Raw genomic sequence first — 14,398 nt, forward strand, 5'->3', positions numbered from 1 at the left:
TTTTTTTAAAAAAATTATAGGGCAGCCCGGGTGGCTCACCAGTTTAGCGCCACCTTCAGCCCAGGGTGTGATCCTGGAGACCAGGGATCGAATCCCACATCGGGCTCCCTGCATGGAGTCTGCTTCCCCCTCTACCTGTGTCTCTGCCTCTCTCTCTCTCTCTCCTCTCTGTGTATTCTCATGAATAAATTTTTTAAAAAATCTTTAAAAAAAATAAAAAATAAAAAATTATGGGCCTCCCTGAGAAGTTGGCAACCTCTGAGCAAAAGCCTGAAGAAGGTGAGGGAGTGAACCTGGGGGTAGTCAGAACCAAGCACACCCCAGCCACAGGGAACCACGAACTATTGCACAGGTTCTAAAGCAGAAAGGAGGCCAGTGAGACCAGGACAGGAGTGGACAAGTAAAGAGGAGGAGGGGAGGACAGGGGATAAGAGATGGTGCAGAGTGGACTGATTCTTGGGATAGAAGCTCTTGCAGTTTTGAGCAAAAGAGAAACACACCCTGAGGAGATGAAAGGATCACTCGGGCTGGCTCCTCTAGTGAGAAGACTCCATGGGAGGCAAAGGAGCAAGAAGTGCTGCTGTGTGTGTGGGATGATGGTGGTAGCAGGGCTGTGGTGATGTGGTGAGAAACAGGCAGGTTCTGGGGATACTAAAGGGAGATCCCACAAAATTTCCTTACTGCTTGGATATGAGTTTGCAAGACAAGGAAACCAAGGTCAGCTCTAAGGTTTGGGGCTTGAGCAACAAAAGATGCAGAGACTCTGGATGAGGCAGGTTTGGAAGAAAGACTTTTTAAAACATGTATTGAGGGGCGCCTGGCTAGCTTAGTCAGTTAAGCAACTGACTCTTGATTTTGGCTCACATCATATCAGGGTCATGGGATTCAGCCCCAAGTTTGGCTCGTGCTCAGCATGGAGTCTGCTTAAGATTCTTACCCTCTCCCTCCGCCTCTCCCCCCATCCCCTGCTTGTGCATTCTCTCTCTCTCTCATGAATAAATCTTAAAAAATAAATAAATGCAAGTATCGGGAATTTTGTCACTCTGCTATGTATGCCAAAATCACTTCATATAATTTTGGTAACTTTCTTTTAAAGATCAGTATCATTGTAGGGTAAGTTTCCTTCCAATACATTCATTTGTTGAAGCATTTTAGGCAAATGAATTGGTCATACAAAATGTAGAAATGTTTATTTAAAATCCTGATTCTTGGTCTTCCTTGCATTCTGAGGACTGCTGAACAGCTTATTTTCTTATAATTTCTTAATTATATTTCTAATGACATTAGACTTAACTTGCCTGAAAAGGTCCTGCTGCCAGTCCAAGCTAACCAATAAAACTGCAGTGACACCAAATGGCAGTCACTCATCCTTGAGCTATTCTTTCTAAAGGAACCAGCTAAACTGGGAAAAGGCCCAATCAATGGATGTTGGGATATACAAACAAAATTCACCTCCTATAAAAATACCGATGTTAAAGCAAAATTCATGAAGCGTCACAAAGAAGTGCCAAAATTCAAGGTCAATCTCTCTTGTAACTTCTCCCTAGGAGAGTGCTACTCTAAAGATATGAAGGTAGGAAAGGTTGAATTCTTATCTTAAATAATACCTACTCTCATTTTATCATGTGAAATACAGTTTTTTTCCTTCTTATACATCTAAATTTATGTGTGTGTGTTTTTGGTTCTCTCCATTTATTCTGCACATTTGGCCACCAGACTTCTCTATGTGATCATTATCATTAATACGTGAGTTAGAAATACAAATTAGACGGAGCAGCTGTGCCCAAGGCCATTACTTCCTATAATTTGGCACAGATGGCCAAAAAGATGATTTTGGCAGAATGGACAAGTGCTAACCACCTAATGAGGCTGCAGCCTCAAAACTAACTGACGGTAAATGCAATTTTACAGTTATCTTCACCTCTCTCTCCTCTCTCTCTTACTCCCTGTCATATTTTCTCTCTCTCCTCTATCTCCTCCCTCTCTCTCTCTTTCTCTCTCTCTCTTCTCCCTGACATAAAAGGCAGAACTGTACACTTTCTATTTTTTGGCAAAATTCTAAACACAGCATTTTACCTGATTTTCTAGGGATGAAAAGGTAACTCAATACAACAATTCCAGTTCTGAAATGGTCATTGTTTAGGTCAAAAGACCTTCTTCTTCAACTCAAAAATCTTCCTAATTATAAAAAAACTTTTCTGCAAAAAACAAAACAAAATTTTTTTAAAATCCCTTCCTGCAATAGGGATTAAGCCAGTATGTCCCTCAGTGTTAAAGAAACCACCACAATAGACATGATGATGATTACATTACCAGGGACAAATAAATATAAGTATGGTATCTGCCTTTTGCTCATAACACTCACACACCTGAAAATGACTTCTCTTGAGGTTATAATTAGGCAATACTTTTACCACGCATAACTCTGATCACTTTCATAGCTGTCTAAAATTCATTTATAATTTCACAAGCTGTCTAATGGCAAGGTTTCTTTATCTCCTTATCTCTATATGGGTGCTTAACAGTTTGCATATCTTCCCAAAATGTCTGATAATTCAAATGTTTTGATGCTTTAAGTTGATGATCATTAATAAGGTCACAAAATTCCCCTCAGACACAAATGATGCACACAAAAGATGTGTCACAAATAAAAGATGCACACAAATACAGTCAGTCACACTATTTCATGCAGTCTGTAAGAACAGAATATTACATTTCAAAGCCTATTAAAAACCTACACAGCATTTTCTGAGCCCTCCCAAAAATAAAGAGCAAATCACAATTCAAAACTGTAACTTCTCTGCTCCCAAAATCCTGCCATAAAGATCTTAGACTATTCTGCTGTAGTTCACTACTGACCTAGGAGATCAATGGCTCATAAAATTTCATGGACAGTAGAAACAGCATTCTCCATTTGGCTCATTTAATTCCATGTAATCACCATTCATGGTCTAAATCTAAAAAGGTATAAACTAAAAGCATCTGATTTTATCTTATGCAAGAATGTACATTTTAAAAATCAATCTAACAACTTTGATGTCAGATATTATAATGAGACATTTATAAAGATGCTCTCCACAGCAATCCACCTGATTAGCTATACACAAATCTGAGTGGAAAGTCATCACTTCTCTGTTTTAGCAGGGAAGACATTAGTCACACATCACACCTTTTATCAAAACGGAGCACATGGTTAGTAAAGAACTGCCTGCAATATTTAAATGTCCATCAGGTATCCAGAGAGCTGTGTGACCTCAGAGCTGATCTGACTTGCCATTTTTTGTTGAGTGTGAATGACAAGAAAGCTGAGGTCCAAATCCAGGTGGCATGGCTGATTCTAGAGTATGAGCAGGTCACTGTGCTCTACACATGCAGTTCCCAAATTAGACCTATCATGAGAACCACTCAGGGAAAGTTTAATACTCAGTGGCTCAGCACCAATGCCGATTCAAACACAATAAACACAGAGGTTCCAGGAATCTACATTTTTAAAACAATTCCAGGTCATTCTGAAAGTTGGCCTGGTTGCAAATGTCTGGGCTAGACTTATTTGTAGAACAGTGATAATATCAATATTCTAAAGCAAGATCCCAGAATGTATGATTTTCTAAAGGAATGTTCCAGATTGGCCACTCAAAAGCATTAACAGAGCATTCTTAACATAAACAGAATATCTTTAAAATATATCTTAAAAAAAAAACTTATTTTGTTCTCATGATTCTTAATGTTATCTCCAGTTTATACAGAAGGAGACACAGACTTCTGAAATCAAGCCTCCCCAGGCAGAACAGAAAACTCAAGGAATCTGACTCTGAGTGCCCTTGGTCTCTCAATTCACGTCATCATGCCCACCCCAATCAGCACTTTACTCCACATAAACACTACCAGTGAGGGATTTTCAGTTCTGCTCTGTGAGAATAGCCTTGAGAAAAGGCCTTATCAACTTTAGCACTGCCATTAGGAAGCCTGGAAATCGGCCAGCGAGGGAAAAGTGGCTGACTCCTATGAGATGATCCTCTTTCCTGGCAGAGATACTGGTGGGTGCTGTGCCATCACATAGAAAGACCCTATCCTGAAATTCTCAATACACACCCATCCCTGAGGTCAACCATGAGGCTCCAGGTAAGGAGGGGCACCTGATCCTAAGAAGAGCTCTGGATTCAGTGAGCCCGAGCTTCCTAAATACCTTGGTTAACACTGTATCCAACCCATGAGGTGGGCTCACTTAATACTGTAGTGCAAAAGGTCCTCTTACATCCTCTGTTCTCTTAGTCAACAAAGAAACAGTATACCAATACCAACAAAGAAACAGTAAACTTGAGGCATTGCAAGTTTACATCTGAACAAAGAATGATGGCAATAAAATTCTAAAATCATCACCAGATATGGTTTTTGAAAGAGGTCAATATGGAAAAAGCAGAAGAACTCTAATAATGCAGTGCCCAAAAAGAAAAATACAGTAATCAAGGCACATAGTTAAAGGGTCTGGGAATTTTATGATCCATTAGGTCTTTCACCCATAGGTAAAGTATATCCTCCATTTCACAGACAATATGTAGGCCTGTTGGTACCACATAGTTAAACCATGGAACTAACTCCTCCTGTCCCAATTCCACGCGCATCAAACCATCAGCACCAGGAAAGTGTGTGCTGGCCAAAGAATTTCACCCACATCTGCAAACCCACTGACAGTTACATACATCATATATATTAATATTCCATTTTAAAGCAATACAAACGTGACAACAATAAATTAACTGTAGACTTCTGGTGAGCAACGCTGGCAAAACACCATGAAACACAGAAATTTAAAAAATGGACAACTTTGTAAAAGATTATGAGGTCAGAGAAGGGAAATTTATCATAAAACCTTATAGATGACACTAAGATTCACAAATTAGGATTTCAGTAAAAAGCCTAATTAAATGCTATGTAGAAAGGCCTAAAGGCTGTGCGTGAGTTTCTCAAGTGACATTTGATCAATTAGGAAGCCCTATCTATAGGTGATAATAAATACCTTCAAGACAAGATAAATAGCTTTGACTCAAAGCTAAAGAAGATAAGCTCATCCCAAATTAAATCAGATTGTAGGTTATTAATGTTTTCATAAAAGGAAGAACCAAAACTTTCATTACATATTTCTTTAGGCTTTAAATTCTCAAAAAACCAATCAGCCATATCAGTTCATGGACATCAGTCTGGGAAAGACTAGTGAATCCTCAAAGCCCTTCAAGGGTTACTGGATTATATCTACACTACTACCCATCACAGAGACAGTGTTAAAAAAAAATGTCTCCTTTCAGGGAATGTCACATAGAGTAGATGAGGAAGCAAGTCAAAAAAGACTCTACCAAAATAAATCTCCTCCATTCAGATAGCTACCTCAATTCTAAACCTAAATTTCCAAAATAATAACCATAGCTATCACTTGGGAGTGACTGAAAATATCTTCATTTTTTTCTTAGTAATATGATTCTGTAACTTTGCTGCTCTGTGAATTCAATGCAAACACAAGACTTGGCACTGGTACCATCTTGGCTACTGTATTTTTCATTATCGAATCGACAGTTCCCTATAATTAATGCCCACCACACATCAAACCTTTTTGGAGTTTAATTTTAATATATTATCTTCTGGATCCATAGAGATAAAAGAAACAGATAAAGGACATTCTATCTTTGACAAACGATTACAAATTTAGCATTAACAATTCCCTACGCTTTATTTTAGATAAATGCACTAATATTACTCACCAACTACTAAAAATACATCTGAATTATTAAATTGCAACACATTTAAAGAAACACTAAAATAAGCACATATATACATACACACTAGAACACATAACGTAGTCTTTTCTGGAGGGATGTGCTTTTGTGATTGATTATACGATAAAAACAAAATTTAGCTTGGTATATTGTATTCCTAAAATTTACTGTTCAGGTTGCCTTCCTATAAATGTTTTTTGTCATACCTACTACAAAGTCACCAGGACAGTGGACTGCCTGCAGCCCCCACAACTGTCTGGATTACCCCAAGTCCACAAACTACAAGGGGGTGACCATGAAAAAGTCAAGACACACTGACCTCATCTGTACTCCTAGGTAGTCAGAGAACTAGATGATACCAAAAAAGTAGAAAAATTACTCTACCCCTTGTGAGGATGAGTGTTGCTTGGTGGGGGCAGAGGAAGGGCAGATCGTGGTGCAGAGAACAAAGAAAAACAAAACAGATTTAACTGGAAAGTATTCTCTTCAGGAAGCCTTTAATCCTATCTGACTTGAAAGTGAATTTGAGGAGTTTTTTCTTTGAGCCTGGTGAGCTCTTGACCTTTTCATAAAATTTACATAATTCTCCATGAAGGGAAACCCTTAGTTGTCTAAAAAAATGTAGGCAACTATACCTTGACCTCACAGAAAGGCTAGGAAGTCTGTATCCACGAGATCCTAGGTGCTGTTACTATTAATTCCACAGGGGACACAAGGGGTGCCTCTGAGCTTTTTACAGATGGGGACCCCTGAGGAAAGCCTTATAAGAGCCCTCATCAGCTGCCTTTTTCCTGTAAGAAAGAGGGGGAGGTAGCTTGCCAGAGAGGAAAGACACCAAAATATATGTCCCTGAGGGCCCACCCAAGCAGCCCACCACTCACTCAAAACTCCATTACACTAAGAGGCTAGCTCCTCTGTAACACTGGCAGACCAGATTAAGACATTTTATATGGTACATGAAAATTAAGTGGTATATGGTATATGAAATTTAAGTGTATCATACCCTCAGGTTGAGGAAGACAAAGGTAGGGAAGTAAGGAGAAGTACAGGAAGGAATTAAGCACCAAGATTTTATTATGCACCAGGCCATTGTGTTAGATGTTTGTTGTTTTTTTATTTTTAATTTTTTTTTTTTTTATTTATGATAGTCATACAGAGAGAGAGAGAGAGGCAGAGACATAGGCAGAGGGAGAAGCAGGCTCCATGCACCGGGAGCCCGACGTGGGATTCGATCCCGGGTCTCCAGGATCGCGCCCTGGGCCAAAGGCAGGCGCCAAACCGCTGCGCCACCCAGGGATCCTAGATGTTTTTTTAATGCATATTTTATTTAATCTCAGAATAGCCCTATAATGTAGGTAATAGCATCCCCATTTTATAGATGTGGAAAATGAGACCTACAGGGGATATGTAGCCAGACTGTAGATAACAGAGCCAGGAAGTGTCGAATTAGTATTCAAATCCAGGCCCCGAGTCTCATGTTCTCCGCGCTGTGCCATGCTACCTTGCACATACAACTTAAGAACTAAAACTCATAAATAATAAGGCTTCTAAGTAATGATTTAAAATGAGGTACCAGAATTTATGTCATAAAAAAATTGCAAAATGCCTCCTCCACTGCTCTTGGCTTCTGTCCCATTAGCATTGAATGTGTTCCCACTGAAGCAATCATCCAGAATGGAACTACTTATTCGATCAATATCCTGTATGCCAAACCGGTTGTCGGGGGTGGGGGGCGGGGAGCCCTGTTTCTAAGTAGCTGGAACTGGCTCATCTGGCATGAAATGAGGAATATATTATGCCTCAAATAAACATGTAGGGGAAAGTCAAGAGTCTATGAAAACTGCCAAAGATTTTCCTTCTTCATTTAAAAATCATCTTATCAGGTCAGTAATTTCAACCTTGCAAAGCTAATTTAGACAAATCTACAGCTTTCTGTGTTCCTGCCATGTGCAGAACTAATCTGACTCCAAGGCAAGTTGGCAAAACCATTTTTATACATAAGTTCTTTTTAAAATCTCACCAAAATTTATAATGCCGTATGTCTAAATCGAATTAATAAAATGCATTAACACATTGCAGTGTGCATACGAAACAAGGCAAGAGCAAAAAGGGTGTGAAGTTAAGTTCCGTGCTTCCTCAGCTTAGGGTAGATTTCAGCGACAAGGGGATGGGAACGAATAATCCTCTTGGACACAACAGGACCAGGGAAAGGGGAACAGAATAAATCCCATCTATTAATTCTCAGTAAGAAGGAAAGTTAAGATATTCTACGTTGAATTCCTAAGTTCTAATCTCCACAGTGAAAGAAATTCTGAGATAATGGGAACCGGTATGTAAGGACAAGAAAAGGAGAGAAAGGTACTACCTAACACACAGACTACCTCCACCGGCCTATCGTCACTGTCGCCAAAAAGCTACGTAAGAAAGACAGACTCCTCACATCATTTGTTCAGAATATTTTTCCATTACTGTGAAAAGCAAATCATCATACTGGCTTATGTTATCCTTGATGGGAGTTAAAATGTCCTCTGCGCTAGACTCTTGCTAGCTATGGTGTGTCTCTATTTCATCTCATCCTCTTATCTTGTGCCCACCATTCTAACAAGCAGCTCTCTCTCCCACTCACTGCAGATCTAGTGCTTGAAGCCAAATCCGACTTCTGTTAGATGGTCACATTTTTTTTTTTTTCATATCTCCATCCAGGTAACAGAAATGCTGACTCGATCGAGAGCAGAGTACATTTATTTGTCACTCTGGGTTTGAGTATATATTTTCAAATAGCTAACAAGCAGCTTGTATTTCTCCTCACTTGTCCCACAGATGAGACTTCATCAAAGGTGTATCCAACATCAAAATCTTGGGCAGCCCGGGTGGCTCAGGGGTTTAGTGACACCTTCAGCCCAGGGCGTGCTCCTGGAGAGCTGGGATCGAGTCCCGTGTCGGGCTCCCTGCTTGGAGCCTGCTTCTCCCTCTACCTGTGTCTCTGCCTCTCTCTCTCTTTCTCTTTCTCTCTCTCTCTCTGTGTGTCTCTCATGAATAAATAAATAAATAATCTTTTAAAAAAATCTGCATCTGCAAGAGCCTCCCTGACTTCTAAGTATTGGCCCTACTAAAAGGTCTACACTGACGTGTTCTCATTGAATTTGCAGTGTCTACACAGTGTCATTGAATTTGCAGTGTCTACACAGTGTCTACACTGACGTGTTCTCATTGAATTTGCACAATCTCCTGCCCATTCTTGAAAATCCAGATATTTGTTGACTCCAACTAAATTCGCATAAAATGCCTATGTACACCTTCTTTCCACAGAAAAGTGGTATCATGACAGGTAATCATGGGCCAGATGCTGGATGTTAAGAATACAGACACACCATAATAGTCCATGGATATTTACTGTGTTCCAAACTCTGTATAGAGAACATGATATACTTGTTCACCCCTTACCCTTATGTCAGTCTTTCAGAAGAATCAATACTATCTCTTCAGATTCTCCCCTACGTCTATAACTCCCCTCTGAGTCTCCTTCACCACCTCACCTTGCTCTACTCCCTGCTACGCACCCATACTTCTGTGTTCTTGATACACTCCATTCTGTCTTGGGAGACCGTATTTCTTACCACAGCTTGTGTCATCCCTTCAGCAACAATGATGAGCTCATCAATATCAGACCTCATGAGCATTATCCTCTCAATTCACACTTCCAACTGACTGTCTCACAGAGCCTACCCTCTTTGCATAGCTGAAAGGATCTTCATTTACTAGAATCAAACCCAGCCATCAGGATCCAGCACTAATCCTCCACCTACAAAGGAATAATCTGATCTCCACAATCAGCATACTTTTTCATTTTCCCCTGTATCTGTGTTTCTACAGCATCTGGTATCTCTATCATAGCATTTAACACACAACTGCCTCAAAATCACAACGCCTATAACTTCCATTAGGTAATCGGCAGAGAAGGAAAGGTGTCAAGTGAGGAGAGCTGCTGAGGTTTTTCATTTATTTGTCTGGTTTAACTTCACATAGTCTCAGATTCTCTATCGATACAATGACAATAAGATCCTTATTCTATAGAGATGTTAGGAAGAAAATATAGAAAGTAGTTTTCCATTTAGGGAAAACATAGAAGGGGCTGGAAAAGTGGAAGCTACCAGGAACAGGACATTTGTTTGCTCTGAATCCTTGACGGCAGAGCTGTTATCTCTATAGCACCAAGCCAGGACTTTGTCACAGTAGAAATAACATAGCTCTTTACTGGAGATGCATCATATTTCCATGAATTGAAACTTAAAGGCATTTATTTACTATCAAAGTATCCTTCTAGAGGAGGATTTTAAAATTTGAGAACTATTAAAAGTCACTGTTCAAATCTTAGCTTTTTTTTTTTTTAACTGCACCTTTTTGGATCCACAAAAGAAATGACATAAATAAATGTCCTTTCTGACCCCATCAGGTCGGCTTCAGTGAAGACTGCTGACATCTCTGTAGTGTTAGGAGAAACATGAAAAGATGGCAGCTTCTCCAAAGGTATATGCTTCATTACAAGATGCTGTTATTTAAGGAGTAAACTGTATTTTCTATGTCAGCATCCTAGAAGTGAATACCCCTTGAGTTCCCATTTATGTTTTCATTCCTTTGGAATATTGCAGTATTCTATGGTGGGCTTTAGTTAATTACCTAAAATCTTAGTAAGATGTTGTTTGTTTGTTTGTTTTAAGATTTTATTTATTTACTCATGAGACACACAGAGAGAGAGAGAGGCAGAGACACAGGTAGAGGGAGAAGCAGGCTCCACGCAGAGAGCCCAATGTGGGATTCGATCCTGGGTCTCCAAGATCACACCCTGGGCTGAAGGCGGTGCTAAACCGCTGAGCCACTCAGGCTGCCTGAAAAAGTCATTTTCACTGAAAAGCTCAGGATGCTCCTTTTTCTAACTTCTCATTCTACCTCTTCCTTTTTTTTTTTTTTTTTTTTTTTTTTCATTCTACCTCTTCCTACAAATGTCAGGTACTCAACCTACTTATTCTGTAGTTTATAGTACACGCCCAGAAAAAAAAACAAAACAAAACACCCAGGAACATAAATTTTAAACCATAAAGGCTTTTGTTTCATGAGATTAAAAAAATTCCTCTTTTGGGGCACTTCATATTCTTTTATTCTCTCTTAGGTATGAGAGGCCTAGGAGCCCTAAAAAAACAAAACAAAACAAAACAAAACAAAAAAAAAAAAACTCGGACCTATTTACGAATAGATACGGTGCATTTTTTAGATTTTAATATCAAAACCAGAAAACTCCTCACCACTCTTATAATGATGGATAGATTCATTCACATCAGTATTCCATAAGAGAAAAATATTTAAGAGTTGAATGAGAACTCCGTAACTCTGGATTGCAACTGGCAGTCCACAGGCCTTCTGTGGCCCAAATACACTTTGAATGTGGTCCTTAGTTTATAAAATGAAGGATACTTCACATAAAAATATGTAACCTTCTGTTTCCCTTGAAAAACTAGAATGTTTTAGAGCCGGGGTAGCAACAGTCATCTATCTACAACCGAGTTGGTGCTGCCCTTTCCATAGTGGTTTTGTATGTTCCAAGTCCACAACCCTCTCTCCCACATGGCCCCCACTGGGCCTGCTCCACTATTTTATCTTACTTGTGCATTGGAAATACAGACACAGAATTTTTTTACAGGTAAGGAATTTGGATCCAAAAAAGACTTCCCCATTCGCTAGCTCTGTGACCTTCCACAAATTCTGAGTCTTGGGTCTTTCAGCTTTAAACTGCAGATAATTCCTTGACTTCACAAGATTGTTGTAGGGAATAAAAAAGAAGAGTGGGGGAAAAGTACTTCATAAAGTGTAATATAAAATATTTGTCATCTTTATTTATTTCCCAGCCCCCCTCAGTTGCACAAAACCCCTCTAATGCTTCCTCAGCTATTACTAGTTTCCTTGCTCTTCGTATTACTGGATGAAAAGAATTTGAAGTAATAAGAGATAAAAAGATGAACAAATATCAAAGGAAAACAAAAGGAACTGTTGAATGCCAGAAGATCTTTACTAGGTCATCTCTGTTCCTAATGAAGGTATGAAATCAGTGCAAAGGATACTTAATGGATTGATGGTCCCTTCAAGTGCTGTTTTGAGTTTACCCACTAGGCACCAGAGCCTTCAAAGTAACACTGACACACCCTTCATTAGGGGTCCTGGAGAGATAATTGAGTACTGACCTCCACCTTGGCCCTCACCCAGTTCTCCAAAAAAGGATCCAATCCAAAAAAAAAAAAAAAAAAAACCAAAACAACAACAACGCAAGGATCTTGCTTTCTCTGTGCCTCCTTCCTCTCAACATTTCAATATGAGCTCCAAAACCTTCCAATCTTGGGAGTAATAAGGCATGGCACGAATTCTGCATCTGTATCCGTCAACATGTAGATATATATGTAAAAAACAAAACAGTCAAGGGACCTGAAAGGAAACAGAATGTTCTTAGAGATGGGCAGAGGTGCAGAAAACTGCACTTAATGATGCAGTGGCCATAGACATGTTAGCAAATTTGTCCTGAGTGCTATCTCCTCACGTCAGGAATTCACTTGTGTATTCCTGTTGTGGCCAATTTACAGCAGATCATCCCTGGGTGGGAAACAGTTAATTCCTCTTTCACTTTTAATGTTAAGAGAATAGTGCCTGAGTGAACTGCAAGATACAATGTGGCAACGGGAGAGGGGGGAAGGGGGGGGGATTTTCATTGGACTCATTGTTCTTTAGAGCATCACCAAAATGGGAGTGAGTTATGATTCAAGACACAATCCGCTGAAAAATTCATCTGACGAATCCGTTTTAAAGCGCACGTTAGAGTGCATTACCGCTCTTCCTGAAGTTGAATGAAACCATGCCCGGAATACATCTTAGCGATTGCCCAATCACCACATGGTCCTCGGTGTGTATTTCATTTTTAAGAATCAAAATAAAGAACAGCATCGTCTTTAAAAGCCCGTCGTTTCAACAGATGTCCCAGGGCTGATGTTTAAGCAAGTCTCCTTGGCAACCAAGGAGCACGGCACGTCTCGGGCTGGGGGCTGGGGGCTGGGGGCTGGGCGGGGAGGCGGGGGGGGGGCACCTGCAGGGTCTGCAGAGTGAGCACCGAGCAGGGCTGCTCCCGCCGGGCCGCGCGGTCCGGCTGCTCCCGCCGCCTACCCCTGACTCCCAACTGCGGTCCCGCCCCCAACGGCGCACCCGGCCGCCCGCCCTCTCCCTCCGCTCTGCAGGCACCGACCCCGAACAGGTGACGAGGAGAGCCGGGCTTACCCGCCGGGGGAGCGGTCTGCGGGGTCAGGCGCCGGGCGCTCCTGCTGCACGACGGCTCCGCTTCTCCCCGCGAGGCGGACGTTAAGAGAAACCGCAGCAGCTTCGCACTGTCGGTTCGGGGATGCGGTTGTGAAGACGCGCTCGCTAGCGTGTGTGTGTGCGCGCGCGCGCTCCCGGACTCTCCCGCGGGGAAACGGTGTTTGCTAGTAAATAGAAAGCAGCAGCCGGCACTGCAGGTGGCGCGTCCGCGACCGCTCTGCCCCAGGCGGCGGCGGCGGCGGCGGCGGCGGCTGCCCGGAGACGCACCGCGGCGGACTCCGGGGCGGGCACAGGCCCGGGAGCGGCCCCGCCCCCTCCCGCCTCCGGGGAGCCCGCGCGCGCGCCCGCCTCGCCCCGCCCCCCTCCGCCGGCGAGCCCGCGCGCGCGCTGCTCCCCCCGCCCCCGCCGCCCGGGGACGCGCACGCCGCGCTTCCCAGCCCCGCCCCCCGCCGCCGACGAGCCCGCGCACGCGCTGCCCTCCTCCCCGCCCCCACCTCCCGGGGGCGCGCACGCCGCGCTTCCCAGCACCGCCCCGCCCCCCTCCACCGGCGAGCACGCGCACGCGCTGCCCTTCTCCCCGCCCCCGCCGCCCGGGGGCGCGCACGCCGCATCCCAGCCCCGCCCCCCGCCGCCGGCGAGCCCGCGCGCGCGCCCGCTCACCCCGTAGCCCCCTCCTCCGCGCAGGCGCCCCTTCGCGCTCCTCGGCACCTGCGCGCTGGGCTGCCGCGAGCCTCCCCGCTGCGCCCCCCGGTTACCCCACCTGCCTGCCCCCAGGCTCTCTTCCCCAGGGCTGGAGAAGCAGCTCGTGGGGACAGGCGGTGTGATGACCGCGACCGCTGACCCTACTGACCTATGATAGAGGTCACACTGCCCCTGTTGCTCGCCGCCCCTTTTCGACTTTACGGTGGTGCTGAGTGTGATTTCAGGGTAACTCTGAGGTTAGACTCAGGAACACCCTGAGCCTGAGAAAATGAGGAGGGGTGTTTGGTTACAGCTAGTTCAGCGTGAACGCTGCAAACAGAGCACAATCCAGAACACCTCCGTGAAGTTTCCGGACCTGGCCCACTTTCGTGCCGCTTGCACCATTGATGTCATTCCTGTGTAAGACACGCTTGCAACACTTAAGCCAAGGGGATAATTGCAATAGGTAAAAATATTCCATATACTACTTTTGCATTGAAAATCCTGATCCAGGGACGCCTGGGTTGGCTCAGTGGTTGAGCCTCTGCCTTTGGCTCAGGTCGTGATCCCGGAGTCACCAGATCGAGTCCCGCATCGGG

General features: G+C 43.1%; 1 protein-coding gene across 8 annotated transcripts in view; it reads right to left on the reverse strand.

The window, feature by feature from the left end:
- KLHL32 (kelch like family member 32) overlaps nucleotides 1-14,192 on the reverse strand; it is a 228,684-nt gene extending 214,492 nt beyond the window's left edge. For 6 of the 8 annotated variants that reach the window (XR_005989535.1, XM_041767394.1, XM_041767376.1 and 3 more), the window contains exon 1: nucleotides 13,080-13,436. The gene's annotated coding sequence lies outside the window, so the exon portion shown is untranslated. Of the gene's footprint in view, nucleotides 1-12,637; nucleotides 12,684-13,079; nucleotides 13,437-13,968 lie in introns of those variants that run through there. The other 2 variants (XM_041767361.1, XM_041767369.1) reach the window with 2 other exon arrangements.
- Between the last annotated feature and the right edge of the window lie 206 nt (nucleotides 14,193-14,398).

This window comes from Vulpes lagopus, chromosome 1, assembly GCF_018345385.1.
Source record: "Vulpes lagopus strain Blue_001 chromosome 1, ASM1834538v1, whole genome shotgun sequence".
Classification (NCBI taxonomy): Eukaryota; Metazoa; Chordata; class Mammalia; order Carnivora; family Canidae; genus Vulpes; species Vulpes lagopus.